Source organism: Mugil cephalus, chromosome 18 (genome assembly GCF_022458985.1).
Source record: "Mugil cephalus isolate CIBA_MC_2020 chromosome 18, CIBA_Mcephalus_1.1, whole genome shotgun sequence".
In the NCBI taxonomy this organism is placed as follows: Eukaryota; Metazoa; Chordata; class Actinopteri; order Mugiliformes; family Mugilidae; genus Mugil; species Mugil cephalus.
This window is the reverse complement of record NC_061787.1, coordinates 8,571,122-8,597,756: the sequence shown is the minus strand read 5'-3', so window position 1 is coordinate 8,597,756 and position 26,635 is coordinate 8,571,122. Positions and strand designations below refer to the sequence as shown.

The following is a 26,635-nucleotide window of genomic DNA, read 5'->3' as shown; positions in this document are numbered from 1 at the left end:
ACCCCCCCCCCCACACACACACACACACACACACACACACCCCAACATGTGTCACATACTTGTGCTGAAAAACAGGCCGCCGCAGCTGCCTGCTTGGGAACCCAAGATGTCATACAAGCAGCACAATACCTGGCCATCAGAAACTGACAACCTTTGAACTGTCAGTCCTCGAAATAGCTGAACCCGCTGAGGCTAAACAAGACGTGTCAGGCTAAACAAGCTGGCGTGTAAGCAGACATTTCATGCAAGATGGGAACCACAGACAAATTCTTTATCAAGAAGCTCTCTGACCATACAGAGATTTACTCTTCTACTGTACACACACACACGCACGCACGCACACATACACACCCTACAGTGTACACTCACATCTTACCCATGCAGCAGTTACTTCAAAAGGAACAAGGAGATAAAACAAAATGAATTGCAGACACATCAAGCCTCCCTTGCCCTTTAAAGCTTAATTATACCTGTTGGGGTGATGAGAGACACATCACAGAACCTAGTGATTAATAAACAAGCGGTGCATCCCATAAAGTGTCTGACAAGTCCCTGCTCATCGCCCCTCACACTCACAGTCTGGGCTCAGGTGGAGTGAACATATCAAAGTGTATCAAACAGGAATGAAGCTAGCGAAACTACGGCTAAGTCTTAATTGCCCGCCCTCCCTACCTTGCTCTCCCGGTCGGCCGTCTTTATTTTGCCTCCACCTGTCCATCTGAAAGGCTGATGAGAGCATCATCCAGACACGTGCTCCAGAGCCCCAGTCTCAGTCTGAGCTTTCATCTTTCACTGCCAAGCCCGGATCACTCGACTGGGGCTTTGTACCCGCCGACGTGGTAAGTGTCGCATTTGCCGGGGGTTTTGTAAACAGAAACACCTTTTGTGAAAGATGACGTGAACGAGATGAAGTTACTAACTGCTGGAGTTCTGCCGCTGAAGGAAGGGGCTGGGGGCATGTAAGACTGCCCCGTCTTGAAAGGGATACGTGTCGAGTGAAATTCAAAGTTGCAGCAGGCACAGTGAATAAATACATGGTGTGGTAAAAAGAAATCTTTTTTTTTTTCTACCAAACAAACAAAATGCCGCTTAAAATTCAACATTTGCAACATCTACAACGGGTATGTACGTGTATACATTTGGCCTGAAAACAATGAAGTAAATCCTCAGAAACGCTTTAATCCTAATCACTTTAAATGCAGGATAGCTTCTGCTAAAGATTTAAATCTGAACCTCACACTGATATTAATGAACAGTAACATAAGCACAGACATAAGGAGGGAATTGGACCCAACTGTTTGTTATTTTGTCAGACTTTTGGTATTTCTAAAGCCTTTTCAGTCACCGTGTTATTACGCTGCTTCTTGCTATAAGCTGCTTTAGCCAAACAAATGTGATTTAGCCTAATCATTTCACTCAGACAAGTTGGTATTGTTTGGGGTGTTTTTCCACTGGCCGTTTTGCTCTGTTTGCAACAAAGGCTGCTAACATCGACCTCTGCCAGCCCGACTTGTTCTGAAGTCTCAACCTTAAATCAGGAGAACGCGCAGGAGTGACGTTTCAGCTTCAGTTTTGACCATGCATAAAGATGATGGGGAGAACTCTGCGGCATTTCGTGGAAAACTAAATATGAAAGCTGCACTTCCTTAATTCGTTTTTTCACATTGACATTGTATGATGAAAAAGGTGTGGCGAAGAAAAGCAAAGAAGCAAACCTAAAGCACTCCAAAGCACTTTAGCGTCTTTCAGCTCGTTGTGTTGACTTTAAGGCCTGCAACATTGCTGCTTTGGTATGTTCTCTGTTATAAACTAACTGATAAACCGACTGCCAAGGAAAAAGGTTAGCAACTATCTTGTGAACATGGCAAAGTGTTTCTAAGCTTTATGGATATGTTAGCAGCCACTGCGGCTAAGCTAGCTGTTGAATGAACATAATACTTATTGATTTCTTTTGTTGTTGAGAAACTGATAAAGAAATTAAATTTCAACGTAATAGCAAAATATGGCCAAATGAAGCCATGTGCCCATTGTAATTGCCAGCTGAGGACATTTTTACACTGTATATTTCTGTGAGTTGCCAAATGTTTGTGAAATGGCTGTTTCTACAAGTTTCACAGATGCGTGATATAGTTTATAATATTATAATGATTATAGACTCTATGATCATTAAATAAAACATATGAAAAACTTTTGTAGTTTGTGCTTTAGACTGGGTTTAGATGGGGGTAACCCATCATTTAAGTAAACCATTTGCAGTTTACAATGTGCTCATATGGGTCCTTTACAAATTATAATTTAATAGAGAGATAAATGCTATCATGTGTCACACAGCAGCTACCGTCATAACTACTGTCTATTAGCAGAGCCTGTGTGTTGTACTCCTGGGGAATGGTGATAGACTTGGACCAAATGAAAGGGCTGACAGTGGCTCTAGAAGCGTGGTACAGTATAAATGATCATGCCTTACCATTGATTTGGCTAATGATGAGTGCTCCAAGTGCAACAATAGTAATTTTGTCATAAAGCTGTCAGCAGTTAATCAATCTGTTAAAGGGTTTCCTCCTTCAATGTAAGATTTATTAAACGTTCACGCAGACATGTCCGGGCACGCTCACGTATGTCTGCACAAAGCAAGTCTAAAATGTTTCACAAGAACTTTGATGTTCCCATTTGTCACAATCTCCATTCACAGAAGCTACTTAGTGATCAGCATAAGACTAAGGTGACATAATTGTGTATGTTTTTTTGTTTTTGTTTTTTTTGGACACATGAACTTCAAGACAATTTTCACATGTGTGATGACTTTTATTTTCGTATCTGGGGTTGGAATATTTTGTCTGAGCTCCTGAGGCTGTGTCTCATGAAGCTAAGACTTGCACAGTAGATGCCTAAAGGACTGTCAAGGCCTGCTGGTACATCTGCCAACAATAGGAATTTCCCCAGTTTACACATCTCTAATACAAAGCGCAGGCATCTGAAGATTCAGCGTCATTGTTTCATTTTTTAGGAGGGTTCGAGCCACTTAAGTGTTTGACTGATGTTACCTCAAAATCTTTTAACCGAGCCGACTTAATCATCAGCGATTAATGTAATGAATATTGCTCACAGGGTTGTTTTGTAAGTTCATCCTTTTTCTAATTAAAAAGTTATATTGTAACCCTGTGGTTTGGCTCCTGTAACCCTTTCGATGCTGCGACAGCAAACTTTGTTTTTTGAGAAATATTACATTAAAAACATTACTACTTTCAATTTTGTACATGAGACAGTGAGCAAAATACCGCTTGTGAAACTATAGTTGTTTTCTTGTTTAGAATCAGTCGAGGGGACTGATGCCACTCGCATAAAAATGAAGCAGCAGTAGATTAGCTTAGCTTAGTTTAGCATTAAGACAGGAGATAAGGGAAAGCTTTCTGGCTTCACCCCAAATGAAACAAATTACAGTCATTCATTTCAAATTTGACCTCTTTCAAGTGAGCAATTATGAAAAAAAAAACAGAAATGCAGCATTAAAAAACAGCGCTGTTTGAAGTTTTGCAAGTAACATGGACAAACAGAACAAAACATCAACTATGAAAAGAGAAGTAGTTCAACTTTCAGATTCAGTACATTAATTCTTGCTGAAAATAAGAAGAGAAAATTGATGCCCATGACAAAAATATGAAGCTACACCCTGCACTACCTTAGCTTAGCTTAGCTTAGCTTAGCTTAGCATAAGGACAAAGGATATGAATTAAACGCTTGTTTAATCTGTGCTGGTTTTAAGGCGGTCATTTCTTGGACAGTGCAGTGACTTAGCGATATCTTTGCGTTGTCAAAGGGCCCAGCTTTCCCACACAACCTCCTTTAAATTGAATAACAACATGTAACATTTTAATTAGAGAGCTTCAGAGCTGCTGGTTGGTGGATTTATTTGTTTACCTTTGCATGGGGTTTTCACCCTGTTCCCTGCCTTTATGCTAATCTAAGCTAACAAGAAAGCGCAAACCTTTGAATTCACTCCCAAACTAAATTAGAATTTTACCTCATATCTATAATGATGTGTAAAATTATTGTTTTTGCTGCCTGTGCATGTTCGTGTGTGCTGACTTTGAAGTCAAATATTAAAGTGCTGTTTAATGTGGTCGTGGGCTTCATATATTGCCTTCCGACTGTAGTCAGCTCCTCTTAAATACACAGCCAGGGCTGTTATTTTTTACAAGTTAAGGCAAAATGCACTCTAAATACAGTATCATAGTTTCAAATGACTGGGATAACCATCTCATTTTGTATACATCACCATTTGATATTCGCCCAGCCGTCCTTGCTCTCATCAAGCAGCACGGTGTGATTAAAACGTATAATCATAGATTTTGTGAATGAAACGACCCAAAATGGCAGGTGTGAAACATTTACTTAGAGTATTTTAATCTTGGCGAGGCTCCAGCTGGAAATGTGTCATTTTAAAAGCATGGAATCTTTTTTTTTTTTCAACACAAATTCACTTTATGAAACAAAGAAAAGAGAAACAGTGATAAACAAGAGGAGCTAATGGAAAACCTGCACTCTAATTGGGTCAAACACATTATATTTTGCTGCGGTACGCCAGTCTTAATAGTGATATTGTTAATATATCCATTGAAAAGGGAAGACAGAAAATGTGCAGACGTGCAGACACACACACACCGTTTCTTGGAATCCGTGTTGAACATTAACCGCCAGTCGATTTATCTTTATTTTTACCTTTGTCTTTTGTTTCTACACATAACATTTGTGTCAAATCTGTTCCTTAAAGTCTATGACTGTCACTGTTTTGACAGGAAACTTCTCAAAATAAACGTTCATAGAGAGCAGCATTAATGCTTTCATGTATTTCAGGCCCTCATCTGCTAAAAAAAAATAAAAAAATGCCTTAAAATCGTCAGACTCAAAGCTGAAAGCCCTCTTGAGTCAAAGCCCCTTTCTATCTCTTATAAGGTTTTGTCTGCAGGTCTCATCGGATGATGATGAATAGGAGTCGGGACGCCGCTGGTCGACGAGCGTAGACCACCACAAGCTCCCCTCTGTGTCCCCTTCCGCCAAAATGAAGCGCTGCGGTGTTATGAGAACAGGATAGCTCTTGAGACGCTTGCCTTTCACTCCTGAGATGGTGCGTAAACAGAGCAGGGGCCGACAGATGGGCCTCAGCAAACTGGTCCCGTTGACCTTTCAACCCCACTGTCCAGCACTCCCCTCATCTCTATAAGGAAATGCAGTGGAATTCCAAGGAGATTATCATCCTTTATGTCCCCTGGTTTGCTAGCCATTGCGGGTAGTGAATATACAGAATACGCCAGGAAACGAAGAGCACGTTCCCAGGATCCTGAAGTGGCAAGAACACCGTGTCCTGATACGTAGAAGCAGAAGTAGACAATTGAGCAAATTAACGTACGCTTGCATACATCCGTTATGACTCTAAAAATATGGAAGTTCTGGTTTCAGTGTCTGATATGAAGTGACATGTCAAAGATACTCACCAGAACGTCTAAACAAACAACTGCTTTTGAGATATTATTACACAGTGAAGATTACTTTAGACACTACAGCTACAGCTACTGTTTACCTGTTCACATCATATGTATGGAGAGAGCGGTAATGAGAGAGTCGTCTGTCTGAGTGAGGGATTTGAACTTGCACGGTGAGACAGAAGAAAGAGGAGACTAGCAATTTGGAAAATTATCACTTCAGATTGCCCGAAGCTATACTTTTGTGTATTCTTGTTCTTATTTTCAACCTGCTTCCTGGTATAAGCAGAACCTGGCCAAGGTTTTAAGGAGTTAGTAGCTCCTGTAGGATGTAGGCAGCTTCATTCATGATTCCCACTGCATAGTATTATTTTGGCTCCATTTTAAAGTGGCACCCTGTGCCCACGCTATATTTTCCCCCTCCTATCCTATGGCTGACTTCTCTTCTCTGATTCCAATTACACAGGTTCACGCAGATCAAGTTCTGGAAGTTGCATTTTGCTGTCTTCATTACAAGCAGTCCCCATCACAACATTTCTGCAGCGATTTTGCAAATTGTATTTTTCGGCGATGAGGAAAAACATTCAAGATGGAAAGTTTCTACAAAACTCTTGAGTTTGCGTGGGCAGGAAGTCATTTTCAAAAACAAGAGTTACTTCACTTCCATAATTGACCACAATTGGAAAATAAAAACATCTGCACTGATAATAAAGTCAACGGGGGTTTGTGGTTTTGCATCCTTTATTTAGCACCGGTTCAAGAAAAATAAAAATAAAAAAAAACAAGTGGTCTCAGCAGCCCACATTTTCTGCTTTTTACATGGGGTTCTCTACCCTCTCTGTATGCCCGTATTGTGCAGTAAATATTAGCGTAGTTTAGACTGATGCTGATCCATGCGGAGAGGAATTTTTTGCATTCCTTGTTGAATTTTAATCTGCTTTGCTTTTGTTTCATACTAGCAGAAGGAAACAAATCAGTATAAGCTGGTCAGGTCAGCATTGTGGTTTGTTTCTCCATGCCAACTGCAGGGACTTAAACTGCTGTGAGAAAACGACAATTTGATCCCGTAACACGCCACGCTTTCTGTTCATTTAAAACAGAAGAAGAAATTGACCGGACAAACGTATGCTGAGAAGCAGGCAGGTTTCCTCGCTTCCTCGTTTCCTTGTCCAACATCAGCATCCCTCACTATCAATATTTTTTATATTCAGAGCCTCGGGGCGAGCATTCAGTCACACAGTTTTGAAGGAAAGCACACTTACTTATATAACAATGCTGATTAACAGAACATTTCCCTTTTGTAGACGACCACAAAGAGCGACTCTTAGCGTCTCTGTGGCTGAGTCACCACACAGCTTGGGCCCCATTCATGTATTTCCCATGTTGCAATTTACTCACTGAATTAGGTTTCGGCCAAAAAAAGTGTTTCAGTCCCAATTATCATCTGGCAAGGAAGAGAGGCGGTCTGACAGGGGTGGGGGGTGAGATACTTAAGCCTTTTCACTGGTGCTGCCTTGTTTCCCCTGTTCCTCTCCTTGAGAGAGTAATGTGTTTCCTCACACAAAAGGAGGATCTTCAGAGATATGCCAAGAGTCTGGAGAGTGTGTTTGCTGGACCTGTGAAGAGACCTCTTTAGGAGGCTTTGGGGACAATGGAGCATGGGCACCGGCCGTGGTTTACTTTGTCCACGCCAAGCATTTCACACGCACCCGGGGCAACAGCCGGTCTGAGCAAAGGCACAACATTAGTCTGAGTTATTGAAAGGCCTTTTTCATCTTTGTCATCCAATCAGTGCAATGATCGCTCTAAGGGAGTTATGTTTGATCAACAGTTTTTTTTCCCCCCTCAAAACTCCACACATTCTTTAGCCACAAACTATTTCGCTGCTCAAAAGTTCCAGTTCTTATTGATTATATATGTAACGTATTATATTGTTGTGGATAAAACTACTAACTACTAGCAGGATGTCTCCAAACTCGATTTCACTGCGGAACTACCTATGAAAGATATGACTTGTTACTCATAAATACTGTATAACAATAAATCAGAGGATGTCATTTTAATACAGACTCACATTAACTGATTATGCACCATTTATATATATATTCACAGTTGTCCCAACCATGACAGCAATCAATGTGATGCAGGTTAATAAAAAAAAACAATTGCAACATTATTTTTAATAAAAATACATTAGTGGATTAGGATAGCACCGTTAGGCATATGTTTTTAGGCAGCATCTAAATTTTAATAACAAAAAATCCATGAGTTATTATTTAGTAAATGAAAAACAGCACTTTTTGAACATGTCATATTAAGAAGGCTGAAAGAATTGCAGTTTGAATAATCTACAGCTGAAATGGAGGAGACACCCCATACGTCTTCATTATGGCTGAAGTTTCCCATCTCTCCCGTGTCTCCAGTCTCAGCCTGCTCCATTTGCCCCGCCACATTGTTCATATCTCAATGGCTAGGCTGTTGTTGCTATAGCAATATGTGGATCTGACGAGGGCCCAGGTTTCTCCTGATTCAAGTAAATGGCACCTTGTCTTCAGCGGTGTTGGCAACATGTTATATAAGGAAGACAGGGGGAAAAATGTACAGTATCATTGTATGTTTATGTGTAGAAACTGCTCAGTGGTGGAAAACGCATTCATTTTATACAGATATGTATTAGTAAGATTTTTTTCCCTCACGAATCCACCTTCCGTGGATAAAATGTCTATGAGTGCTAAGTATTTCCTTTACCCTTAAACGTCACTGTGCACACTGAGACGACAACAGTACGCCCACCTGTGCATCAGTCACTTGACACAACCCATAAATACTTTGTTATGACCAAGAAGTTGATAACGGAGGCAGCCCGAGCTCTTGTGAAAACACAGCCATTCAAACACCCAGACTCCGAGCAGCATTTTCTACCAATGTTGTGTTAAATATTAATCTCACACACTTAGAGAGCAGCATTCCTGTGAGATCACAGTTGAGGCAACTTGTGGAATGCAACATTAAGCTCTGAAACTGTACTTCCTGGCTATGAACAGAGGCATGCTGGGAAGGCCTGCAGATTCTTTTTTACCCTCTGTCTCTCAACAGGTGGCTCTCCCTTCCTGATCCCTAAATTGCTGCTCTTCTGTGAGACCCTCCACAAGGGATGGGTTTGACAAATGTGATTGCCCTTGTTGTATTCTGCCTTTGATTTAAGTCAACAAAAGCGTCGTGACAGCTCGCACTGACATTTGGACTTTGGCTTTTGAAGACCATTGAGTTCATGAGGTGAAGGTGTGACTGTATCCCATACCCAAACAAATAATAGACTAATGGATCACATGGTACATGTTTTGAACAAGCATGTGCAGGCAGATCTGCGGCAGTCCTTGAGAAATTTCTTGATATAAGCCCCACTTGCCAGACCACGTAATTAGCTTTTGACCTACATTTCTCCCAATGCTTTTTGTGCATAAGCTGCAGGTCAGTTTTACCAGGAACTGTGACTTGACACTTCAAGGAAATCTTTATTCTATGACCGACGCTTAGAAAGGACAAGTCATTTACAAATGTTTGCCAAACAGAAATGTCACCTTCTTTTCACAAGTAACAGCTGTTTATGGTTGCGTTGCTTCAAAGCGAGTTGAAAGGCTGTTTGTGCATGACTCACTGCAATTGTAAATGCTAAAAGATAACTTCCTAAGATTCAAAATCCTCTTTTGATGATGTGATGATGTGGGTGGACAGGTCCTTGAATGATGTTCCACTGAATGTAGTTTGGCTTCTAATGGGGAGCCTATAAATACATTCCTTCTAAATCTGTGCACACGAAATCACAAAATGAAAGGGTAAAACACTACAACATGAGATAACGTGACATGATACGACAGGCCATTGTACATGACATTATGTACCATAACACTACACAACATGACATGAACATAGAGGGGCATTACATAATATGAAATGACTTGACATTAGATAATGTACCGTGACAATCCATGGCATGATACAGACAAAACATCCCATGGAAATATAATGTTACACTGCGTTTTAATCAAATCATACAGTGTCACATGACATTTCATGAAATGACAGAATGCGACATAATATTCAATGATATAATGTTGTGGCATTTAAGATCTGGCATTACATATATATATATATATATATATATATATATATATGCATGTGACGTCAGAGCAAGCGAAGTCTCCATGGTTACGGCCACTGGGTGGTAAATGGATCGCTGCACTGAGAAGAAACAAGTGGACTCCAGGCACCAAAACCTGGTGTTGTTGTTCACATTTCATGTCAGGTAATATTAATTTATGCTTTATTTTTTGATTAAGTCATACCTTAAGTTACTTTTTAAGTTTTCCTCTTAACGTCCGGTCGCTACAGTATTATATGGCTAACGTTACTTCTCAGTAAAGCTCTTTAGCGTTAGCATCTTTTATCTAGCTACATTTATCATAACTGAAATGACTTAAAAGTAACTGAAACTAACTGAGACTGAGCCTAATCCACTTTTTCAAACCCATACTAGTTCATATGGAGTTCAATTGTCCTCAAATTGATCTGATAAAAGTATTTACTGATACGTTTCACCGTGTTTTGCCACTCAGGGGGGCGTGGTCCCGGTCGTCAGTGACGTCAGTGCATACCCTCTATTGTGACACGATGATCTACGAGATAACGTTCCATCATTTCATTGTGTGGCAGAAGATAATACGACAATCTAAGATGTGACATAGTTCTATGACATCATGTAATGTGGCATGACCCTTCCTAACATGACATTGGATGAAATGACATAATGTGACATAAAATTTCTTGGCATGACACAAAGTGAACTGATGTTTTATGGAATGGTATAAAAAGAGATGTAACTCCATGATTACATCATAGAATTTGAAATTTCATAAAAGTGTCATGATGAGATAGACACCACATAGACATATATAGATAGACATGGACACACACCACAGATATCTGGCAAAGGTAGTCTGGTATCTTAGCCTTCTGAGGAAATAGAGACATCTCTGGACTTTATTTATTTATTTTTTTTGTATTCTAGGTTAGCCCACCAGTCCAGTTTGTGATCCAGATGTTGGCCCGGATACTTACAGGTTTGAACCACCTCTACACAGTTCCTGTTCATGGTTACGGGCACTTGCCATGACAAAATGTGAACGGACGTAATGCCGTATGGGACATGATATTCCATGATGTTACATGAAATCTTAGATATTATTATTATTATTATTATTATTATTATTATTATTATTATTACATCTTAGATTATTGTTATTTGACATGATCTGAGAAACCACTGAATGATGTGGTGAAAGGAAATCCACGAAAGGGAAGTGTAATGACATCGGACCGTATTTAACACGATATGTTTAAAACCATACATACATAAAAGTTTAAGACCCAATAGTATAGATATATATACAAAAACTTTCTATACACACCTTCCTCGTCGCTTTATTCACTGCAGTCATCATCTTTAAATGTCAAATGTTCACTACAGCTGATTTTTGACTTTTTATTTTATATAATACCATATTCCATAACAACTGTGCTTATAATTTACACCTAATAGTTTTATTGTGTAAGCTGCATAGGACCTTCCTGATTAACAAATGTGTTCTTAATTACGCTCAAAAAGTTCACTTACAACGATACCGCCACTAAGAGAAGTGGGGCAGAAATTAAGACCCACTTCATTGCGTCTCTATGATAATTTAGAAATTCATGATGACACTTGACAATTCACCATGGCACAGCCTAGTTTTTGTACCTCGTTGGTGCAATAATCTATTTATGCAGGATAGGCTGTGTAATCCCAGGGCGAATTCTTGTGGTGAAAGAAGATGCAGGCCTTACAGCAGATTAATGCCATGACGATGTGTTCCGCTGCTGATGAGAGTAGGCTAAGCAGTTTCTTTATGGATGGTCGAAATGTTGGGGTTCCCTGCACAGAGGGACGGGGGGCCACAGGGTGACATGCGCTGCAGAATTCATACTGTTCTTAATGTTCTCACCATAGAGAATAAAGGAAGTGAAAGAAGAAAAGACAAAGTAATTCGGCTCTCTTTTGTATAAAATCCTCCCAAGAGCTACTCAGTCCATGATTTCATTATCAGTCCGACTTACACTAATCCTCTCAGAGTGGAGTTGGCCGTTGTTAGACGGCTATACTTGGGTATCAAAACCCTGGGTGTCAATGGGTAAAAGGGATGGGAGGGTCCAATATCCTTAAAGTTTACATGTGTGTGTCTGTGGGGCTGTGTAATTGTCCGTGGTGGCAAATGAGTGTGGATGTCATGAGTTTGGGTGTGTGCGTGCATGCGGGGGAATGCTGGATGTTTGAGATCATCCCCAGACGCTCAAGACTGTTTTGATTTCCCACTTCACGGAGAACGTGAGAGTAATCCCCTCAGGATTCCCCCTCTAGAGGTCTTTAGCTGCCATAAGCCACCATTCAACAGGCAAAACCCAACATGGGCTCTATACAGCCTGCTGGTATTACTGGATGATTGGGGAGGGGAGAAAGCTTAATCTGCCCTTGTGGCTAACCTGTCGCTGAATAGAAACCTGCAGGGAAGCCAGCCATGAGACTGGGTTAGCTGACAAAGTATATTGTTCATCTTCTGGATACATAGAAGGAAATCTGGGAAGGATTTGTCAACTGGGGACTGAATGATAAATAACTTCTTATTAATCACCTTCATAGTTTTGGGGACATTTTTTTTTTTATAATTATTAGTTTATTGAAAGAAGGCAGCCATGACAATAATAAATCCACACACTACTACAAAACAATTATAGTAGAAAGGTAACACGTTTAGCTGCCTTTATTCTCCACTGTCTTTAACAAACACATGCAAACTTTATGCTTTTGTTGATATTTTTTTCATGCGTTACATATTTTAAAAAGTGTTCCATGCATCTTAATGAAACATTTCTTTATACCAAACACTTTGCATGTAAAAGACAGTATGATTAAATGATTTATAGCATAGGTCTTCAACAGGGGGTCTGTGACCCCTAGGGGGGTTCGCAAAATCTTTGGTTGATTAGCCATTTTTTATATATGTATAAATATTATTTTTTTTTAGTTTTTCCCCACAAATTCAAATATCTTTCAATACACATTAATATGAATATTTTAGTAAAGGGATAAGGGATAGCTTAATATTAAATGCAAAATGATAATAATACTGTATATTTATAAATAGCACTAGGCTGAGTTTAATATAGAACACATACACTAGGTAGGGGGTCCCTACTTAATCTCTATCAGTTTGGTTTGAAAAACATTGAAGACCCCTGGTTTATAGCATAGTCCAAAAGAGGAAAAAGACACAAAGCCACTTGATGTCTCTATGTACAGTTTATGTTAACCTATGTTATGAGTTACAACAGCTGACAACCGCACAAAGTAAAACACGACAACCAAACGGCTTATGGGAGTTGCTAGTACTACAGATCGCTCAACCCTCAAGATCTCACTTTTCCTGTATTATTTTCCAGACATACCCTCTCCACCCTCCTCTGCACGGTTTTGAGTTAGAATGAACAGAGACCACACATGTGCAATGCGAACGCTTTATTGCTGCGTACACATAATCCCAGATTTAATGGCAAATTAAAGTTCATTTTGTTCCTAAATTCAATAAAAGCTGCTACAAGTACAGGTGGATCGGAGCCTTAAGAGAAAATGTTAAGCAAATATTTCCGCCGGTGAACAACTTAAAGAGGCACATGTGCTTCATTGTTGATAAGATGTAGGAGCATGAAGGTACAAACTAGCAACTGGATCATTCTCCAAGTACTGAGAGAAATGCCACGCATCAACTGTCCCTTTGTCAACACATAATCTTTAAATTCAGTAGTAGCTGTATATGATGCAATGAACGAGAAAATTAAACGAGTCACGGTGAAAATATGTTTTTAGTTGTATCTGGCATTGCGTGTTGATGTGCGATTCTCCTGCCATTCAAGTAAATCCAGATGATACACTAACTCCCTTTTAAGTGCTTGATCTGAAAGCAAGTATTGTTAAGAATAATAACATGGATGTGGGATGGATAACGCTGACAAGGAATTAGGTGACCTGAATGCGATGCAGTAGCATGCCCTCCTTTCCAGCCAAAAGATTCATGTCACATTGCACATATTGGTGGATTACTGGCTAGTTTAAAGAGCTTAAGATGAGTTCCACTGGTGTGCGATCAAGTCTGAGCAGCGTGCCTTATAATGCACCACTAAGAAGAAAAGGCCCTGTCACACTGGCTCTCTGTCCGCGTTACTCTCAAGGTCTCTCGTCATTTGACTGTCTGAATGGCTTTGTGTGACAGCTGTAGCTATGCAGCGCTGATTGCAGCCAAGCCACATGGTGTTACCATGGAAATGGCACTCAGGTTACTCCTTTTGTGCTATGCTTTGTGGTAATGTATAGCAGTCATACCTGCAACAAAAGTATGTATTCGTAGCTGCAGGTTTAATACAAATTAAGCTTGTAAAAGGCCATTGTACACAAATTATAGGTTTTTTTTTTAATTATTATTATTTATTTGCTGCCAGTTTGCTTCAGACATTCAGCAAGGTTAGGCGAATTTAAAGAGAATTTGTAAAATACAATGTAACATAATTTAGTTTACATAAAAGACAGAGAAAATGAACTGGGGGCTTGATTACTGCATGTGCAAGTGGTATACTGCTACAGATATGCAACTTGTAGGGAAGTGAATAGTGTAAATCACAGGTCTTCAACAGGGGGTCCACGACCCCTAGGGGGTCCGTGGAGGTACTGAATGGGGGTCGCAAAATCTTTGGTTGATTAGCCATTTTTTATATATATATTTTAATTTTACCCCACAAATTTACATTTCTTTCAATACACATTGACATGAATATTTTGGTAAAGGGATACGGGATGGCTTAATATTAAATGCAAAATTATAATAATACTGTATTTATAAATAGTACTAGGCTGAGTTAAATATAGAACACATATAGCAGGTAGGGGGTTTCTACTTAATCTGTTTGGGGGTCCCTGGCCCTGAAAAATGGTAAAACCCCTAATAAGTGTATAATGTGCTGGACTTTCACACTGGACACCAGATTAGTATTTTGAATCTCACCCTTTAAGTCAAAGTCTTTGAGCACTCAAACATAAAAAATTAAGTTTGTGTCATTATGTTGTTGGATTTCTGAAAAGCAATTTTGAAGCTCAGCGCAGCAGCTCTGGCAGTCGCCATCTTGGGTAGGCGGTGGCCTTACTTTACCTAGCTCCCGACTTCAAAACCTGTCAAAGAGGTGAAGCTTGAGAGAAGCTAAGCCAGACAGGCAACATCGAGGCAGATGACTAGCAGCCTGTGACTCCAACCACCTGTCACTCAAAGAGGCCACACCCCTTATGGTTCATACGCAAGTTTAGGCTTCAATGAAATTTCTGTTGAAATTTACTTCAAACACCAGACTCTGTAGACATGTTCATTCCTGCTGTAAAGTTTGACAACTTAACATGAGTTCTGTGGGGACTGTCCCAGTTTTAATGCCAGCCTCAAGTGGACATTTTAGGAACTGCAGATTTGGTCATTTCCTCATTGGTTTAGTTTTCACATACTGTTGGTAGAGAAATGTGTTGATAAAAATCACGATTGGGCATTTACTGTAGTTTATCCCATGGCTCATCCCTAGATGAATTTTGCTGTAGTATAAAAATAGTGTAATTTATAATTGCCTGGGGTTACATTATCTCCTTTTATCACCTACAGCAATGTACAGTCATTTTTCGTACATATACATTTGTTTACCTTCTTTTTTTTATCCAATCAAGATCTAAATAGTATGACTATCGGCATTAAATCTGTCTGCATATTAATCATTTGCATTCCAGACCCTGTGCATATTTAGTGCAGGTCTGAAGAGCGCGTCACCTCGACAGCCCCCACAAAACTCAACATGTCATCATTGAGCTCCCTAGAAGTCCTCACCGCGACGCTCGACATAATCTGCAATTGGCAATGCTCTGTTTGAAGTCGTCTGTGGGAGAGAGAAGGCTGAAGGACAATTATCTTGTATGTCCTCAAGAGGTCTGGTATTGTGGAGGAATGGCTGAGTAAAAGAGATCAGAGAAGAAGTACACACAGGAGTACATCTGAGGGCTTTGTAGATCCCAGGTATTACCAACTGTCTGAATTAACAGGATACACATACTTCACTAGACAGTCAACATGTCACGTCTTAACAGTGTTTGGCTTCACCTATGAGCCAAAATTCTTACATGAAGCCCCATGAGCTCCTTGCTGTTTCGCAAGCTTAGATGAGGTCTTAAGCCTCAACACAAGATGAATGCCGAGTGCTAAATTAATTTGAGGCATTTTCTTTTGTGCGCTGACAAAAGCGACCAGGTTGGTGCTGGTTTCCATACCTGATGACAGATCATTGGGCTGCAGTGTTTGCCCAGGTGTCGGGCCTCCCGCTGCAGACAGCAAAGGGTTTGTCCAGGTCTCCGAACTTCACATTGCTGAAGCTTTTTGCGTCTTAATTGTACAGATCGCTTCATTCAGTGCAGCCATGAAAGAAGCTCTAAAAAATAATTGTGACAAAATAACAGTGCTCCCCCGTTGAAATGTTGAAACATGCCCCGTGCTCATTCACATTTCGGGCTCTGAGAAATAGGAATTTCTCAAAAACACTTTTGAAAGCATCGGTTTAAATGCGCTCTCACACACAGAAAAAAAAAACAAAAACGTCCGTTTAAAGTCTCACGAACTTGTTTAATATCCAGTTTCGTGTATGCAATAGTTTTGAGCTGTACTTACACTGTTTCCAAACGACATTAATCAAGACTACATTATAATTACCCTGTACTGTATGCTGCTGCAATGGGGTGTTTTAATTGCTCTGTAGTGTATAAAAAGTTGTGCCCCGAGGTGTTTGGCAGATCACTGCTGTGTTTGGTGTGGTCAGGAATTTCTCGATGTATAAATATACGATTATTTGATCTGTGTGTCACTGAAGTTCGCAGTGTTTGGTTAGGGTTAAGCGTTTGGAGGCCTCTCCAAAAGTTTGTATCCCATCACTCAGGGATGTCTGCGTTTCAGAGGGCGGAGTGACGGCTGCACAGCTGGCAGGTACACTGTGTCTGGATCTATAAATTCCCTTCGGCTGCCATGCGTGAGATCGCTCACCTTTACCCCACCCCTTCTAAGTAACGCTGCTAATCAGTTCCTTAAAGTGAGTCAGATACTGATATATGTTGCACATGTGTATCTGTGTTTATTAGCAGCCTATCGGAAGGCTGTGAAAAACACGACGTGCTCTCATGTAGTCAAATCGCAGGTGCTCTAAATCACTTTTTTTTTTTTTTTGCCTAGTTTGAGGGAGTGTCATTTGTACGTCTCCCACAGTCGGTTTCCTCTATGATGTGTTCAGCCTTTTGAAAAACACTCACCCCGGACCCGATCATGTGCTCACACGCTCCTCCTGCAAGTTTATATTTGTCCCTCTTTTCACTTTTAGGAGTTGATATAAGAGGAAAAAAAAAAAAAAAAAAAAAAAAAAAGCTGCAGAATTTCATGACAAACTTGAAAAAGAGCACAGGTTTCTCAACATTGCTACGGCTTACCCGGACAAAAGAGTGCGGGGATTCATTTTTCCACAGGGTGAGCAGAGAAGAATTAGAAGCCTCTGCCACTTAATTTGGCGGCTGAGACTTACCCTGCGAAGTTTTGTTTTTCTAAGCCTCCAACATAACAGAGTGTGCCTTGCCGTCAGCACCTTAAGCAAGTAAAAGCGCTTCCTTTATGAGTTAAACCCGCCAGATATTTGCTTTGCGAAGCCCAGCGAGAAGAAAAGAGAAGGGTTTGCAGTGAATAACTTTTAAAACACTGTGTACGAAGCGAAAAAAGCAGCAGGAGACATGAAAGAGCAGGAGAAATGAATTGAATGTTGTTTTTTTCCAACTCTATGAAAAAAGGGGGCGATGGGATCTGAAGGCTTCTTTTCCAAAAGCCTTAGCCAGGTGATTCATCACAGCGCTCTGTCAAAAGAGCTTTCCACAACATGAGACGAACAATGACACTGTGATTGCAAGGACAGGAGAGCTCTTGATTGAAAGATATCAGCTATATGTTCAGCAGAGAGAGAGGAGGCCAAATGCAAGAGCGGGGCGAAGGAGGAGGAGGAGGAGGGAGGGAGGGAAGGAGGGAGGGAAGGGGGGGAAGGAGGCAGAACAGCTCGCTGATGAAAATCAAAAACCTTAACCCTTCGACATGGGTGTCAAGAGAGCTTTTTAGGGAGCTCCGCGTAACGAGAGCCTCCAGATATAAATTAACCAAAACAATTTAACAGATGCTTAACTGTGAACAGAGGAGCTGCCAGGCAGATTGATTGGAAATGTAGCAACGTCAAGGCTGCGTTTCCGTGACGGCGAGTCCTCAGCTGTGGAGCGATGCTGAACAGATCGTGGACCACTGCCAGATCTTAAGATCACACAGTCAGCCGTAGAAGTGCTCCAGACACTTTGGTCGCGGTGGCTTTGTCGCCGCAGACTCGCGCAGATATACGCATTTTGCATTTTATTTTATTTTAAAGCTAAGATTTTATTTCTTTTTTAATTTGAATGTTTTTTTTTTTTTTTTCCCCCACCGGTGAATCTGAAAAGTTGCGTATTGTTGTAAAAACACTGGAGGTAGAGCAATGTTAGAAACATAGATTTAGACAGATTAAGACGTGGCTCATTTAAACACAAACAACAACATGTCTCACTCCATCCACCCAGAAGAAGAAATATTAAGACACTGTAAATTAGTCAAAAAATACATCTATGACAAATAAAAGCTATATTTAGTATCAGCGTCTTAAGTATACAGTACAGTATCTCAAGTCAACAATAAGTATTTGTGGTATCAAATATTATATTTATAGCATATAATTAAATATTTTGGAATATACCAATATTTACAATAAAAGTGAGAATAATTTTATTTTTAAAAAATTCTATCTTTTATTTGCATATATAGATTTTTTTAATCTTAGGCCAATTGTGGCAGACACTTTTCGTTTGTTTTCTCACACTTTGCGTCTCACGTTTCACCCCCCCCCCCCCCTCCCCCACCTCCGTTTTTTTTTCTCCACATGTGAGGAAAGAGTAATCACCTTAGATACTATTTACACTCAGGGCCGAGGACTACCATTACCCTTCCATCAATATCAGCACTTAAACTTCATAAAACCGTGAGCCAGCCCTCCAGCCTGTAATTTTCGCAGTCCCTAATTCACGGTGAACAGAAATAATATTACAGGGTGTTCAGCTAAATAGTGATGACACTCACGCGTAATTGTGAGAGACAACAAGGACTCTCACTGCTCACAAAAGCCGTAATACATCATCGCCGGTCTCCTATAAGGAAGTGTGCGCGTCACAACAGTATAGATGCAAAATGTGCTCCGTGGGAAAATCCTAGGCGGGTGGCAAACACTCCCATCGTATATATACAGTGTGGACACTTCATTAGGGACATCGTCACGTTCACACACACACACACACACACACACACACACACACTGCTTGATCCTGCAGACAGTGAGTCAGCATTCAGCTTTTATTCTACTAAATGTGAGAATGGGCGAAACGTGTGATTATACACTTTTGAACATGATACGATTGCTGATACCAGGTTTGGGGTGGGGATTTTTTTAAGTGCAGCGACTTGACTTGGACAATTGTGGTTCAATGAACATCCAGTTAGTGGATTTAACTCACTGCAGTGATGTGCACAAGGCCACGGCACCGCACACACAACGTCATTTTGAAAATCTCCTCAGAGAAACACCTTCACAGTGAGTGATGTCAGTGGCTGTTGTTTCCAAATGTTTTCCAGATTTTAGATTTGCGTGATTTACACTAAATGAAATGACCTGACGAGAGCAAATTAGATCCCGAGCATCAGATCTGCCAGAAATATGATGGATGAAGAAGGAGAAGAAGATGAGGGTTTTCACCAGTTTTAATGACATTACTGAATTAATTCAGTGGTTCGAACATCCGGTTGTTTTTCCAGCTCCATGTTTCTGTCCCTGGAAACTCATCACATCACCTGAAGTTAGAAAATATGCATGAAAAAAACAAATTAATTTTATTCCTGGAGAGAAACAATCAGACCAATCATTTACATTGATGCTAGATACTAGTTTTTTCCTACTCAACATATTACCAAAGGTAGGCGTCTTGAACGTTTTGCAGACCAAGGACACAAACTGATGGAGAGATTAAGTAGGAACCCCCTACCTACTATATGTGTTCTATATTAAACTCAGCCTAGTGCTATATACAAATGTACATTATTATTATCATTTTGCATTCAATATTAACCTATTCAAATAATGCACAGGTTCAAATATTCTTTTCTTTTTTTTATTGCAAACGTGTGCAACAGTAGAGTGGCTAGAGCAGTGCTCCATGTGAAACAGTGCACTGACTGAAGTCTGATCAGACTGAGGTGGTTACACTAGGTATTTTTTATTATTCTGATTGGGCTATTATTAGCAGAATGCTAATGTCTATGTAAATGTAGTCAGGGACAACTCCAGTACAAGATCAAGGAGAACTGAAATACAATATGTCTCCAACAGGAAGCCATGCTAACATCTGAAAATCAACAACAACACTTTTACTAAGTCTGTGACACTGATGTTCATGAACTCTAAAAACCCTCATCTGCATCTCCACCACATCGGATGTAACCACCAATCCATCTTAGCCGCAGAATTCATTTGACTTACCAAGTTGGGTACCATTCAAGATATGGTGGGTTATATTTGGTGTATATTTAACAACCCTAGGCTCTTCTAATCAGCTGAACACTGCAGCCACAGGATTTTTTTCACAGTAACTGTAGCATTACGTCTATAAACAGACGCATTAACCAATTCACGTGTTTTTAAAGGCATTAACTCAACGGGTACTAAGGGGATGAGGAAGACAAACCCTTTAAAGCTGCTAAATCTAGTTTTCTGTAAGCAGAGGAATTAAGTTCTGGTGGTGAGTATGAGTATGGTTCAGCAAGGATTTCTTTTTTCGACTGTTGTGCTGTTACAGAGCAACACACGACGTTTTACACCGTTACCACCAGCAGATGTAACAGATCCTGCAATTAAAGCAACAGGATATTTTTAAATTTGAGATATATAAATGTGAATTAAATGTGTTCAAACAAACCTTAGATTGGGAATGACTGTAACCGTCTAACTTAATTGACACTGGATGCATCATGTCTCTCAGCGAACCGGATGGATACCCTTTATATTGCAGGCTCTAACAAATCCCAACCTGCTAATTAATAACATCTCAGCTTACACTGAAGACACTTTGTGCAATATACTGTGATTTATGTAGGCCCAACAGTTAAGTATAGAGGAAACTACTTGGCCGAGAGAGTGTGACCTGAGGCATTTGAAACGCTGCAAAGGGAAATGTCAGCGTTACTCTGTGATGGGATGGATGATATCATAACCTAGAGTGTGCTTTTAAAATGATCTCATTTTAATGGCTAAAAATTACCTCTCATACAACATTTAGCCTTGCGAATCAGGTGTTTTATGCCTTCTTGGGAATGTATCTGTGTTAGTATTCAACATTTATTAGTTAAATTATCAAACAGTTGAGAAAAAAACGTGAATCTGTTAGTAAACTCCCAACATGGTTAAGTGGAAAGTTTCTTCACGAAACAGGCAAAAGAAAAATGTGCTGTTTTGTTAATGAGTAAATGAGACAATTGGCATTGATTTTGTCCCATCTTCGCCGGATTGTCATTAAATTTCATTAGGAGCAATTCCTTAGACGTTATAGAGCTTAATTGTACTTTGGCTGGCATGTTAGCAGGGAGAGGTAAATATTTGCTGTCCCGGACTCCAATATCTGGAAATTCATCCTTATCACTTGTGTAACTAAACGACATATGGCCTTGCCGAGGTGCCTCATTTCCTTCTTGGGCTCTGGACCAGAGACGATAAGCACAAAGGTAACTTAGACCTGCGCGTGAGGATAAAAAGTGCTAAAAATAATTTGTAATTTGAGCAGTGCTGTGATGACAAAATGCAGTTTTTGCGCTTCTCCACTTGTTAGATTAGCTGAGATTGTTTATACAGACAGGCTACCTTTTTTTTTTTTTGCAATGTCTCGATTGCCCTGCAGCTGTGAAACCTCATTCTCCATTAAGTAGCAAACTGAAATCTTATCCTTGACATATTGATTTTACTCTGTTTGTTGTCAGTTTTTTATAGTAACAGTTTGTAAGTTATCTAATTTTATATATATATATATAAAAAGAAACATGTCTACATTTGATCATTAAAACTCTTCAAAAATGATTTTTAATAGCACAAAGCACCTTTTTTCATATTATGGAACTAGAAGCTGATTCTTCCGACCAGTGTGAAAACAATGGTCCAGTGTCTCTATCCACCACATTCAGAGAATTTTCAGAAGCATAACATTAATTATTGAGATGTTTTTGAGAAACTAATGGCACTCTTTTCCCCCCAGACAGATGTCGATATGGAGGATAGAGAAAATAGATGTTGAACTATAAAACTGTCAAACAACTCTTCAGGGGATGTAATTGCTTCTTCCTGCACCCTGGTCTTGTCATTCCCACCCTGAGTGTAGACACATTGAAAGCTTCCTCAACCCCCCTCCCACCAAAAAAAAATCCGCCAACTTACCAAACTCCTGTAGACTATCCTGAGATACTCATTTTCCCCCCACTGCATTACCCATGATTGAAAAGCATCTGCTAAATGATAAAAGGCACCATCGTTGCCAAATTAGCACCACATTCAAAGTTCTGAAAGGCTGCTGAATGTCAACAATGGAGGCTGAGCAGCAAAAGCTTAATTATCGTAAATGTGTGTATGGGCGTGCGGGTGTGTGCAGCGTGCGCGAGTGTGTGCTCTCTACCCAGGTTTAGTACAGATGATGTAATATCATATATCTGTATTTGTCTCTGGATGAGCATTACATCACTGATACTGTCGGATGGCGGTGAGACCGAGATGATCGGGGTTACACTGACTCTGGAGGCATCACTGGAGCTGTGAAGCAGCCAGAGGTTTTATTAGCCAATCAGTCAACAGCTAATACTGTGTGCTAGCGGTTCCCAAAGTGAGGTTTGGGATCCTCCAAAGACCCGTAAGAACATATGAGACGGTCAAAGAGATCCTGAGATCTAAGTTTTGGTTTGGTATGCATTTTTAATTTCTCCAAGGTATTTGGGATGAGCAGGACCTAAGAACTATAAAAACTAAGTATCAGCTTTGAACAAAAAGTATTTTTTGGGAAAAAAAAAATATTATGTCCTCGTATGTGGACATGGGGATTATTTCACTGTATATTATAATAAGGTCATCAATATGTAACAAAATATAAAACTGAACATGGCTGCGCAAAGACAGAATTGCAGATAATGAATTCCCAATGTCCTCAAACGGGTATCTGCTAATTAGTGAAGTTATAACTCGTTACCATTTATGGAATTTGTTACGTTTGCGTGTCATATTAAACTAGAAAAGTTAATACATAAAAACATAAACAAGTTTCAACTGCTCAACTGCTCGTTTGTTACTAGTATCTAGTTATGAGGGTAAAAGTTTAAAATGTAGCCGAATAGGCTGCCACAATAAAACTTAACGTCCCCATATGAGGACGCAGGGTCTCAGCAGGTTAAAATGTCACTGTGTTCACACTGACGTTGGGTGCAATTTTGATGATGACTAATCAATAGTAGCTTATAGCGTCTATGTTGTTAACATCTCAGAAATGCCTGTGATCACAGAGGGACAGTATCCGAGGAGCCACTAGACTACTTCCTGATATTGGTTGTCTATTCTGCCAGTGTCTCCGACTGACAGCTGTGATTACTGATAATGAATCTCCTTTTTAGCTGCACATATTACAAGCAGGTAAACTGTAGATAATGCTGTTTTTTAGCTCACTTGACAGCTTACACATCCAGAGGCAGGGCTTCATCTGTCACTCTGTAATGAACTGATACTTACTGTCATGCTGTCTGCTTTATCTTCTGACAAATGTATTACTTTTTCACAGAAGCTTTTAGAGTAGAGCTCAATCTCCGGGCACTCGTGGAAAGACAGTGATTGGACCGAAAAGTAATGGAGCACTCATTGCTCATACAGAAAAAAAAAACAAAAAAAAAACAGAAAAAACATTTGCTTTTTGATGATTAGTTAGTTCTCAGAGTTCTCCCAAGTGATACTGACATCAGATTGTGTTTTTTCTGGATAAAATAACCTGCTTACTGTAGGCACTGATGAATCAGTTTTCTTCAATCTCGTTTAGTCCAAACCTTTGTTTGGTACCCTATAGTCAATAAAGGTGTCCTTCAGGGTTCAGTACTTGTCCCACTGTAATTTACTGTGCACATAAGTAACTAATTTGTTTTATATATATTAAATTGAGAAAAGTAATGCAGATTTTTCTATTCATATTTCTCTTGCAAAAGTGACATTTCCAAATATACTAAGAACTATCACAGCTGAAAAAAGACGCATAGACAAAAGGAGAATGAGACTTTGAACTGAAAGACAGTCTGTCAAAAAAATCCTCACTTGTCCATTAGAGACATGTAGTTAATATTGTGCTTTTTATTTTATTTTTTACATTACAATGTGCAAATGTCATGGAAGACATCACCTTACCCACGCAAGCACACACTGCGACACAATCTGGTCTATCACCTGCTTTGATCCATCTTAAAGGAAGTGAAAAACTGAATGACGTCTTCAGACCACATAAAAAACACACAAACACAAACCTTCAGAGTCACTGCTGTACAAAAGTTGCTTTGTCATTTTATATAAATGACGTAGAATATTAAATATTCTATGCAGAGCAATGGGTTCAACCGAGGCACTTCTGAATTATGAGTTGAGCCAAAACTGTTTCAGAACTTGGCTCAAATTAAGTTTGCTTCGATGACCTCATTACACAATATAAGTAATCACTGCAACACACACACACACACACACACATTTAGAATAATGCAGTCGGCAATGTGTTATTGCAAAGTATTGATTTTTCATTTTCATGGTTTCATGGTAACTTTCCGTCAAGGCGTTTGACAGACTGTGGATGAAAATGGCCATGCCCTGAGTTAATTACTTGCGTTGGAAACACATCCTGTGTTCAAAGGTTGGTGCAGAGAGCAGAAATCATCCATGATCATTTATGTAAAACTTCACAGTGGCCCTTCATCTTCGACAACAGCCAGCTCTACTTAGTAAGCCACAAGAAAGTGTGGCTGACAGGTTGCAGGAACCCGCCTGTAATTCTTACCTGTGCATTAAGCTACCTCTCCTCCGTGGAAGAGCACATCAAACGGAGATTAAAATAAAAACTAAAAACAAGGTGAGCCGATGTATGGTTAAGTCTGCAAATGATAAAGCACCAGTCGGAAATTTAACCCAAAAAGTGAGACTTGAAAATTATCATAATGGAAATGTACAAAAGAGCAGAGCGTGTGTTTTTTCCCCCCGGAGTTCTGCAGGTGCCATGAATGATGCAATGTGCACCACCGCGAAATATCAAGTGACCCTATTATCACAACTGAGATTACTTTACCAATACGGGGATTCAGAGACGGTGTCTGTTGTGAAGTGCAAGTCACAAAAAAACAAAAACATAAGAGAGAAAGACGAGGGGGGTCAGCAACAAACATGTTTGTGTGGCAGAGTAAATTGATCACCGTGTGGATGTCAAACAGCTGGTGTTATTCCCTGCTGGAGCCACAGAGAGGGTCATTGTCTTATTGTGAATACATGAATACAGATGCAGGGCTTTCTTCAGGGCCGAGAGCATCAACGCAGACCAGAAACGTGCCCGGTCCTGCATCCGAGCTCAAACATACAGGAATTATGAAGGGCAAAACTTAAAATGTGGTGCCACGCCGATACCCCCAGACACCATTCAACCGCGCAACCATAATTAATACTTTATTCCCCCAGCAGTTGCCTTCATGAGGTGCAGATGCAGGGAAGATGACCTGAGATTGGGAAACCACATGTGAGGCGGCAGCATGGAAGCGAGGTATCGTGTTTACTTTCATAAATATGGCAATCCCCCCCAATCGCCCCCACCCTCCCTATAGCCCCTCTCTACCTAGCAATTAAATCCAGTTAGAGATTACTCTCAACTGCATCCCTGTCTTCACAGGAGTCTCAGCCTCCAGCCTGGACTGATAATAACTACGGTCGGCACTGTTTCAGCCATTCATTTGATAAAGTGCTTTTCACCTTGCAGCTTTCATTATCCACACACCACAAAGTGTGTGCATGTGCATGTGTAGGTTTATTTGCTTGGCTCGGAGTGTCTTGATTAAACAAGTGTCACGTCATTATTCTGTAATCAATTTTTCAATTATGATTCAGCCGCTGTAACGCTGTAATGGAAGGTGAACTCAGATCTATACCAGAGCAGTGAGGTGATTAGACGCCGCTGGAAGCAATCCAGAGAAGAAGAAGAAAAAAAAAAACCACACACACACGCACAAGCAGGGGCTTTTTTTTTTCTGCGTTAGATCGATCCTGTTGACTGAAATGGCTTTGGTTCATAACAGACCATGTCTGCTAGCAACAGCTTAGCTGGTCCACTGAAGTGTCTGTCTGCACATCTTTTGGGAGGTCCTTTAAAGAGGGTGAGTAAAGAAGTCTTTCTGAGTAAGAAAGAGAAAAAGATGTTTATTGTGATGACCCACCTTGACACTGCAGTGCTGCTTCCATGCCTTAAAAACACGCTACTCCAGGGCTAGACTTTCAGATAATCTACAAGCAGTGACCTATATAAACATGACTGGGAACAGATTATAGCTTTATTTGAACTCCCAAAATTTTTTTTTTTTTTTTTGCCCAAAAAATAAACCTGTGAAGTACACAGAACAACTCAGTATGTTGTTTGTGAAATTTGCACATATTCAAAGTAATTTTTGTCAAAGGGCATAAAAATTTAATAGTTTATTTTTGTAGTTTAAGCTATCCTACTTAATAGAAATTATAACGTTACGCTCATCGGGTTAAAGATACAATATGAAGTTTTTGACCACTAGTTGTGCTATAGAGTCATATTTTAT

At 40.0% G+C, this 26,635-nt stretch overlaps 1 long non-coding RNA gene across 1 annotated transcript; it reads left to right on the top strand.

Moving 5' to 3' along the window:
- Nucleotides 1-9,674: 9,674 nt before the first annotated feature.
- LOC124995951 lies at nucleotides 9,675-25,811 on the top strand. The gene is made up of 4 exons (XR_007110780.1): nucleotides 9,675-9,786; nucleotides 10,549-10,600; nucleotides 25,518-25,596; nucleotides 25,723-25,811. It is a non-coding gene; the product is annotated as an uncharacterized LOC124995951 (long non-coding RNA).
- Nucleotides 25,812-26,635: the final 824 nt, after the last annotated feature.